We start from the raw sequence: 9,838 nt of genomic DNA on the forward strand, positions 1-9,838 counted from the left end.
TCTGTGTAAAATATATCAGAAATCCGATCCACAAATCTGAACAAGAAAGAAAATGAACCAGTCTCGAATCAAAAGTTTTAAATAATTAAACGGGATCTAAATATTCGAACCTAGTACCTAAACCCGAATGGATTGGACATGTATCTGATCTGAATAGTCAAATATTATGAAACGGCAAGACCGGTTTTTTAAGAACCATTAATTAGCAATCCCATAACTACTAATCAATTCCCCAAATTAAACCACATCAAGAATCATTAATTAAACTAGCAAAAAACCAAAACAACATTAAACCAAATAACCGGCAATTGTAATAAAACAATAATCAAGAAACCAGCAACTTAAATGTCAATTATAAACAACCATTATTCTGAAACAAGCAACTTAATAGAAGCCATGACCAAAACAATCACAACAATCAATGAGTGCCTAGATCATTCTCTTTGTCATCGCCATGATCCTACAGGTACACTTTGTCTTTGCCTGAAGCAAAAGAAAAGATATGCGTAAGTATTATCAAAAATACCGCTACTAACCAAACGAATGTCAGATTCTGATTATCAAAGAGAACAGAGATTCTAGATCAATTTCCCTTTGTGTCTAGAACTCTTCCTGTTCGCTATCTTGGACTACCGCTACTAACCAAACGAAAGTCAGCTTATGATTATCTCCCTCTCTTAGATAAGATACGCTCACAAATAAGCACTTGGACTGCAAGGACTCTCTCTTTTGCTGGTAGACTCCAGCTCATTCAGTCTGTTCTATCTAGCCTCACAAATTTTTTGATCTCTGCGTTTAGACTTCCAAAAGCTTGTGTGAAAGAGATTGACAAGGTGTGTTCTGTATTTCTTTGGGCTGGTCCGAGTTTGAACCCAAAGAAAGCGAAAGTAGCTTGGTCGGAGGTCTGTTTACCAAAGAGTGAGGGTGGTTTAGGTTTACGCTCACTTGAAGAGGACAACAAGGTGTGTATGCTCAAGCTTCTTTGGCGACTCCTGTCTGAAAGAGGGTCCTTATGGGTGAGATGGATTCAGCGGCATCTTGTGTGTAGTGGGTCTTTGTGGACAGAACAAGAGAACTCTGCATCAGGTTCTTGGATTTGGAGGAAGCTCCTCAAATACAAAAACATAGCCAAACAATTCTATCGGGTAGAGGTTCATAATGGTGAGTCTACCTCTTTCTGGTTCGACAACTGGTGCCCATTAGGTTGTCTTCATGACCGGATTGGGGACAGAGGGATCATCTCTCTCGGGATTCCACTAACGAGTACAGTTGCAGAGGTTATGGCTATGCCTAGGCGGAGGAGACATAGACAACCTCTGTTCAACCAAGTAGAAGCGGAGATATCACAACACAAACTTATTTGAAATGCAGGTCTGCAAGACATTGCCTTATGGAAGGGAATAAACGATTGCTATCTCCAGAAATTTGTAACCAAGGATACTTGGTCTCTCCTCCGAGTGGCTCACCCGACTATGGACAGTTATCGAGTGATATGGTTCCCTAATGCTACACCAAGATTTGCTTTTCTCACCTGGTTGGTTGTTAAAGACCGACTTACAACAGGAGACAAAATGCAGAGTGGAATGTCAATGCAAACACCGGTTGTGTGTTCTGTAGTTGTCCCATGGAGAATACTGCACACCTCTTTTTTCAATGCTCCTTCTCGCAACAGGTCTGGGAACCCCTAGTGAAGAAGATCCTCTTGAAAAAGTATACGGTTGACTGGAAGGAGATTATGGTTCTGCTCAGAGGAAATGATCTGGACAAAACCAAAAAGCTTCTTATCGGTTATGTTTATCAGAACACTTTACACTCGATATGGTTGGAGAGGAATGGCCGGCGTCATGGAGAACCACCTTCTACGGTGGAAAATTTAGTCAAAATGATTGATAAAAGCGTTCGCAACAGGCTAATCACTATGAAAGGTGAGGACACTAGCATCCAGGAGTGGTTTGCTGCCAGATTTTACTAGATTTCAGTAACTCTACTTAGTTGTTTTTATATTTTCAAAATATTTAAGACCGTCTAAAAACAAGCTTTGTAAACAGCATCTTTTTCTTTGAATATAATTTAACATTACATTCAAAAAAAAAATACTTAGTGAGACAATTTTCTCATCAACTGGACTATACATACAAGCGGAAAGACAAATACAAACAATACACAATCGAACAGGCAAACTATGCAACAAAAGACACTTCAGCCAGGCCTGCTAAAACTTGGTGTTGATCGACACCTTCTTGGGGTTGGTCGACCCTTGCTCTTTAACACGCCAGAAACCGTACTGGTGTCGATCAGTACTTCCTCTTGATGCAAACAATAAAGAGATCTTGGACTCTATACGAAACTAGCAGAGTAAAAATTCATTTCAAAGTGGAAGCAACTCAATCTGGACAGCCAATTGTTTTTCATGTTTGTGTTTAGTTATCCCGTACCGATTACATGGCATATGCTCAAGCTGAAGCTTCTCATGGGACCGGTCACAAGGAACATGACCGGTGAGTGGCCTTATCCAGGAACTCCTCACAAGCCCTGTGATCGGAATGAATGATCCTCGTCCATCACTTGGTCCAAAATGCCGAGGTTTCACGAGAAAAGCCCAAAACTAACTTCTTACGCCCTGAAAGCATATAAATACTTGGTTTAACTTAGTTTTTTGGTGTATGTTCACCAGTCCCCATGTAGAGACGACCACACCGGCATCCTCCACCACTGATCCTTGGAAGTTCGAAGCTTCCTTTAGCCGTCATCATTTTCTTTTAGTTATCTATGGTATCTGGTTGAAAACTTTGAAATTTAATTATAATAATCATCATACAAAAATTGACTGAATATTTTTAGTTTTTTTTTAGGTATACAGAAAAGGTAACTATGCATTACAAAAATAATAATCTAATATTTTGGCAAAGGAAACTGGCATCAAACTCATGATTTTTCTTTAGCAAAGAGAGTTTTGTCATTCGAGTACTATCCTTATTAATTAATTTGCCTTCTTATATCAAATTTACTGGTGGTATTTTGTTAAAAGCTAGACGCTCAAAGATTCACGAGTCCTAGTCTTATATATTATAAATTTATAAATAGTAAGAATTATGTAAAAATGATGGTTTAGAACGATACTGAATGGCCGGCGTTTAAATAAATTATACAGTATCTAGTCTTGTTTGGAGTATTTATTAAAAATTTCTGAAAAACCTCAACATGAATAAATATAAGAGAACAATCAAAAATAACAAATTAGTGATATGAGATGTAACTTTCTTCAAAAACAAGAAATGTAGGTTTCTTGTTTTGCTATTCAATTAACAATGTTGAGGGAAAAGAGTTAAATGTGAAACTGTATTTTAATCATGTTGGTTACCATTAATTTCAAAGATGATCTCCACATGCTCTACGATTAATCTGGATTATTGTATAGGTTTGTAGACTAAGGAAAAAAAGAAGAAGGAAAACATATATGTATGAGTTTGGTATTGGAATATTATGATTTGGGAGAATGATGTCGATCGAGACCATTAGGACCTTAAAGGATAATACATGTAACAATATGAATTTTTAAGAGTGAAATATTCCATAAAAATTCCTACCCATAGATTTAAAAGTAGCCACAATGAACCGTCTACACAATACAAAACAAAACAAAAACAAGAAAATACAAACACAGAAGAAAAAATGAAGCGAGGAACGGAGAAGAGGGCCGGCTGCCTTTCGCTTCACCATATTTGGTGGGGCATTAGACGCACTTGCTTATTGTTGTTGTGGCTCACATATCCCAAAATATTCAACCCCAAGTTTTACATATGCACCATTAAATAATTTAATATTTTTATTGAAATTTTGTATAAGTTTCTTTTTTCTTTTATTATTTTCTGTTTCATTTTGAGGATAACGACATCTGGCTTTTTAAATCAAAATTCATCAGCAGAGAAATAATACTGGACCTTATTTGGAATAATAAAGAAAATTCTTTGTAAATTAAATAAATAATTAATTATAGCATATGAATATCAATCATTTGTTTTTTACCCTTTTATCTTTTTAGAAATGAATTTGGTCCATTGGTGGGATAATCATTTCCTGATGGTTGGTAACTGAATTGAAATCTAGTCAACTATTTTTAGTAATTATCAAACCAAAAATGAAAAATACTCAACCAAAAGTCATCACTTAGAGAAACAATAAAGAAACTTATTTAGTCATCATCGATCATCTATATTTTTATTTTTCATCAGAAAATAATATGGTCCATTGGTGGGAAAATCATTTCCCGATTGTTGGTAATTGAATTGAAATCTGGTCAATTATTCTTTAATAATTATTAAACAAAAATGTAAACTATGATCACTGTCAACTTTAGGATGTAAACAAGATACGATATTTAAAGTATAATAACACACCTTAAAAATGGCTTAAAACTAGTGAAGATAGTGTTCACGAGGGACTAACTAGCCTTTCTAGATTTCTGATGATAATCTCATTATTTGATAGAAATTATATATTGAAGATTATGTTCTCATCTTTCTCTCTCTGCCTTTTCATTATGTTTTTGTTTTTTTTTTAAACTCATTTTCAATAAATCAATGAAAGAATGTGGTATCATCGTGTAAACGACCAAATTGAGAAAAACGACAAACTATAAAAATGAAAAACTAAACCGAATCAAGGTATTGCTTCATCCTCGTCGATCATCCTCAATACGATCATGTAACCATGCTGGACCACCGAGAGCAAGATATGACTGCAACCGTCTATTTTTGGTGACACTAGAGGCAATCGCCCTAGCCAAAACATTGGCTTTCGGTGAAGAAAGCTTAAAACAGAGCTCTCCCATCACCCATATTCCTCTAGTAATGTTGTCCAATTCAGAACGGTATCTTGGCCATTCGCCCGGTTTTGTAATCGCATCCAGTGCAGCATGACAGTCTAGCCAAATCTCACAAGAAGTGATATGAAGGGCATGTAAACTTTGCAGACACCATGTGACACAACTCAATTCTGCAGAAATCCTGTTTGATCTTGGCAAGAAAGCATCCCTAGCGTGATATAATACATTCCCCTCATGATCTCGCAATATCCAAGCTCCCCCACAGAAAGAAGAATCATTCACCCAAGATGAGTGAAGATTACATTTAAGATGTCCCGAAGCTGGTTTAGACCATCGTTGAACGACATTTCTCCCTCGTTACGGTTCATTGTTTTCAGCTAAATCGATCAGGTGTTGCTGCTTTATCCATTCCTCAGAAGTTTCCAACGCAGTAGCCACCAGAATATGGTGGTTTGGAGAACGCTGAGAGAAAACGAATTTGTTCCTAGCTTTCCAAATGCCCCATAAGATCTAAGGCACAGCCATTCTTGTTTGTTCTGGGACTCCAGGTTTGCTCATCATGTCAAAGACATAGGCAATGTTATCCACAATAGCATGCGTGAACCGCTGAGTCGGCAATGGCATTGAAGTCTCCTTCCACACTTTGTCCGCTAACAAACAACCAAAAAGTGTATGGGAGACGGTTTCCTCTGCAGCTTGACAAACTTGGAAAAGAGGATTAATTTGTAGTCCATGACTCCTCATACATTCCGCGACCGCGAGTGCTCCAGATAAAGCTCTCCATAGGAACATGCGTATTTTTGGCTCTGTCTTGATCTTCCATATCCTCTCTTTCATTCTGTTTATGGCTAACATATCCTCTGTGGTCTGACTATTGATCTCAGCCTCTCTCGAGAGCAACCAGTTTCCACTCTTGACCGAGTATTTACCATTACTATTGTATGCCCAAATGAACCTATCCTGTAGGTGTCGTGCTGGTGGAAAGGATCTTATGCGAACAACATCCTCTGGAACAAAGAGTTCCTGCAACTTTAAGACATTCCAACTGCCTTCAGAGGTGATTAAGGAGGACACCATAAGCATCAGATCAATTGTCGCTTCCTTGTTGAAAGGTAGCCTCGGTGTGTCATCAAATAACCATTTATCTAGCCATACCCGTGTATCCTTACCATCACCAACAGACTTCAAAATACCACGTTCCAACAGTTCACGGCCAAAGAGAATACTACGCCAGGCATATGAAGGACGATAACCTACTTTTGCATCGAAAACATCTATAGTAGGAAAATACCTTTCTTTATACACCTTAGCTAGTAAAGAACCGGGAGAGTCTAGCAAACGCCATGCTTGTTTAGCTAATAAGGCTTGATTGAAGCGACCAATATCTCTAAAACCCAGTCCTCCCCTTTGTTAGACTGGCAAAGTTTATCCCAGGCCACCCAGTGCATCTTGTTCTTCTTCTCTGATGCACTCCACCAAAACTGAGCCATTGCACTCGTAATTTATCGACATTGATGTTTAGTCAAACGAAAACAAGACATAGCATACACGGGGAGTGCCATTGCAACCGACTTGAGTAGAACCTCCTTGCCTCCTAGTGAAAGAGTCTTCTCATACCAACCTCCCAGTCTGGATTTCAGTCTATCAGTAATATAGTTGAGAAGATCCCTTTTCGATCCACTAAAACATTCAGGAAGACCTAAATATTTTCCACTACCTCCTTCTTGTTCAATACCGGTAAACAAGCCCAATAGGTGTCTCATGTATGGATCGAGCTTTTTACCAAACGTGATAGAGGACTTCTGAAAATTTATTTCCTGACCCGAAGCATCACCATACAGCTTTAAACACTTCAAAAGCTCTGAACACTCTTTTAGATTTGCTTGACAGAGAAATAAACTGTCATCTGCAAAGAGCAAATGCTGAATAGAGGGACAACCGGGAGTGAGTTTCATTCCTGTTAAACGACCTTCTGTCTATGTTGTGTTCATAATATGAACTAGTGCTTCTGCGCAGAGAATGAACAGAAAGGGAGATAATGGATCTCCCTGTCTAATCCCCCTCTCTGGTTGTATTTGTCCATGCGGTGCTCCATTAATCAGAACAGAGAAACAAACCTATCTAACACAACTCATAATCCATTGAACCCACTGGATAGCAAAACCAAGTTTAATGAGTAATTCCTCTAAAAAGTTCCACTCAACTCTGTCATATGCTTTTGACATATCCGTTTTGATGGCTATAAAATCCTCATCGCAGTATGAATTAGTTCGTAGAGCGTGAACCATCTCATGTGCGAGCAGTATATTGTCGGAGATCAGTCGCCCAGATACAAAAGCTCCTTGCGTTTCCGAAACAATTTTAGGTAGAAACCTCTTCAAACGTCGACATAACACCTTGGAAACTATCTTATACACAACGGAGCATAGGCTAATAGGTCTTAAGTCAGTCATTCTTGACGGATTCGGTTTCTTGGGAAGCAAACATAACTGAGTGAAGTTCCATTCAGGTGGTAGAGTATCGGATTCAAAAAAATTTTGAACCTCCAAAATAACCTGTGGACCAACAACATCCCAATACGCCTGATAGAAATGAGCTGACATACCATCCGCCCCCGCTGTACTGTCTCCTCTAATACTAAATGCAGCTTCTTTGATTTCCTCTCCCGAGACAGGTTTAGTTAGCTCTACATTCATCTGTTCTGTTACTCTCGGTAATAACCCATCTAAGGCTTCAGAAACCGCAGTGGGATTAGAAGAGGAAAACATTTGCCTAAAGTATTCTACTGCTACTGCCCCTTTCGATCCTTCTGTAAACTGTTTGACACCACTAGAATCAAAAAGAGATAAAATTCTATTTTGTGCTCTTCTGCGTTGTACACTGCCATGGAAGAATCAAGTGTTACGATCTCCTTCTCTAGCCCACTTCTCTTTGCTTTGTTGCTTCCAAAATAGTTCCTCTTCTCTGAAAGCTTCAGCCAAATCCCACCGTAGAGCCTTGATAACCTGAAGGTCCGGCTGAATCTTAGCTCCCTCCTCATCAAGTTAATTTGGATTGTAGCATAGAAAGATGTACTGCCTCAGAGTTGGCCTTCAAAGCCTGAGCTCTCCGTTTCCACTGATTTGGTCTTCTTCGCTTCTTACCATTGGTCGCTTTGGTCCTGAAAGAACCAGCTGAAAAGCTTGTTTGCATAGCCGTAGAACCAAAGCCCATATTAGGACCAGAGGCAGAGGAAGCCGATGGTGATAAAACCTCTTCAGACAGACGCGAGAAGGACTTCCCCGTTTGTAAAATAGGCTCAGAATGTCTTTGGGATGGTGGAGACCTCGATGCTCCCTCAAAATCAAAGACTAGTCCTTTACCTTTATCGACATTCGTTGTGAATGTTGGTGGAGCTTCTAGTCGTAACAGAGTCCTCTGGCCATTAGAGTCTTTCTCCAAGTCCCAAACGGATTTACGAACTCTCTCAATATGTATCTTCTTCAATGTTGGATCCGCAATTGACAAGTACTGTCTCATCTCATCTAAGACTGCCTTAGCAATCTTAGGTTTCCCGGAGACTGGATCGATCCCCACATCCTCATCAGTTAAAACACCAAATAACGGATCATCCTTGCCTATGCGTGGAATCAGCCTAACTGGTATTACAGACGCTTGCTTCACTCCTCTCGTTGTACTACCTTGCAGGTTTGAGAGATTCAGTGGACAACGATCTTTGTCATGTGTTAACCTCTGACATTGATAGCATCTTCGTCTGATCCTTTCGTACTTTATTCCAATTTTGACTATTTCTCCTGATGGAATCTGTAGTCCTCTGGAGTTCTTCAGTGGTTTACTAACATCGAAAAGAATTCTTACCCGCACATATCCCTTTCTCAATGGTTTTAAAGGATTAAAAGCCACATGAGTGACCTGTCCAATATGTGCAGCAATCTCTCGAATCGTCTCTGCAGTAAGGTGATTGACTGGCAGATTACGAAGACGTATCCAGATTGGTAAAATCTTCAGATAATCCTCCGGAGGTTTATCTACCCATCTTTCCAGAGTAATGCTCCAATCATTAAAAGTCCATGCTCCCGCCTCCAAAATTGTTGAGAGCTCAGCTTCCGAATCGAAAATAAACTAAAACCTATCATTAGGTAAAGCTATACCTCTTGCTCTATTGTATACTCTCCATAATCGAGGCATCTCATGAATCAAGTGAGATAATTTTTGATTCTCTGGACACAGAAGTCGTCCAATGATGCTGCATTCATTCCTTACACTCGAACTGAATTGAGGTAAGTTCTGAAGCACGATTGGTTTGTCATCGTCTATTGAAAGCTCTTGCAACACTTTGTCTAATTCATACTCCATCTGGTATCACACGAACCGAGCAACCTTTTAGAGTACGATTTAAGAACAAAAACCCAGAACTCTTACGATGGCGGTTGTAGACTCCGTATTAGGTTAAACTAATACCTAGATCTTCAAAGATTCTGTGAATATTTAGTGAAAAACAGAATATATCTTACCCAAATCCGGCGAGATACAATGATTCTCCCGGTAAACTCAATCTTTTTCAAAGAGGTGAAACCCTCCGCTTAATTTGGTTTTTTAGTAATATATTATTGTTTTATTTTTGGTTGTGTGTTTTTCAGAAGACTTTTTGATTAGGTCATTATGTTTTTGTTTCCGTTGTGTTTAATTATGTATAAACTCACTATTTGGATAAGATTTGTATTGATCGGTTATTAAAAGAAACTTAGAAATATGATGTTTTTATGTTCGAAATGGAATGATAGCGGTAGCACCAATTAACTGCTGATGTGGCGGGTGAAAAAAGGGCGATTTTCAAGCTAGAGTTTCTCTCGCTTTCTCAGCAAGGCTTATGCTGTCGGAGGCCTCTCAAAACCAGCCGGAGGATGGGCTAGGGAGAGAAAAGGTAGTGGAGAGTCAAGGAGATAGACTCAAGGTAGTCACTCAGGAGAGGAGAGGGCTTCAGAACGATTGGTAAAAATGGGGGGGGGGGGG

The sequence above is a fragment of the Camelina sativa genome, chromosome 5 (genome assembly GCF_000633955.1).
Source record: "Camelina sativa cultivar DH55 chromosome 5, Cs, whole genome shotgun sequence".
Taxonomy (NCBI): Eukaryota; Viridiplantae; Streptophyta; class Magnoliopsida; order Brassicales; family Brassicaceae; genus Camelina; species Camelina sativa.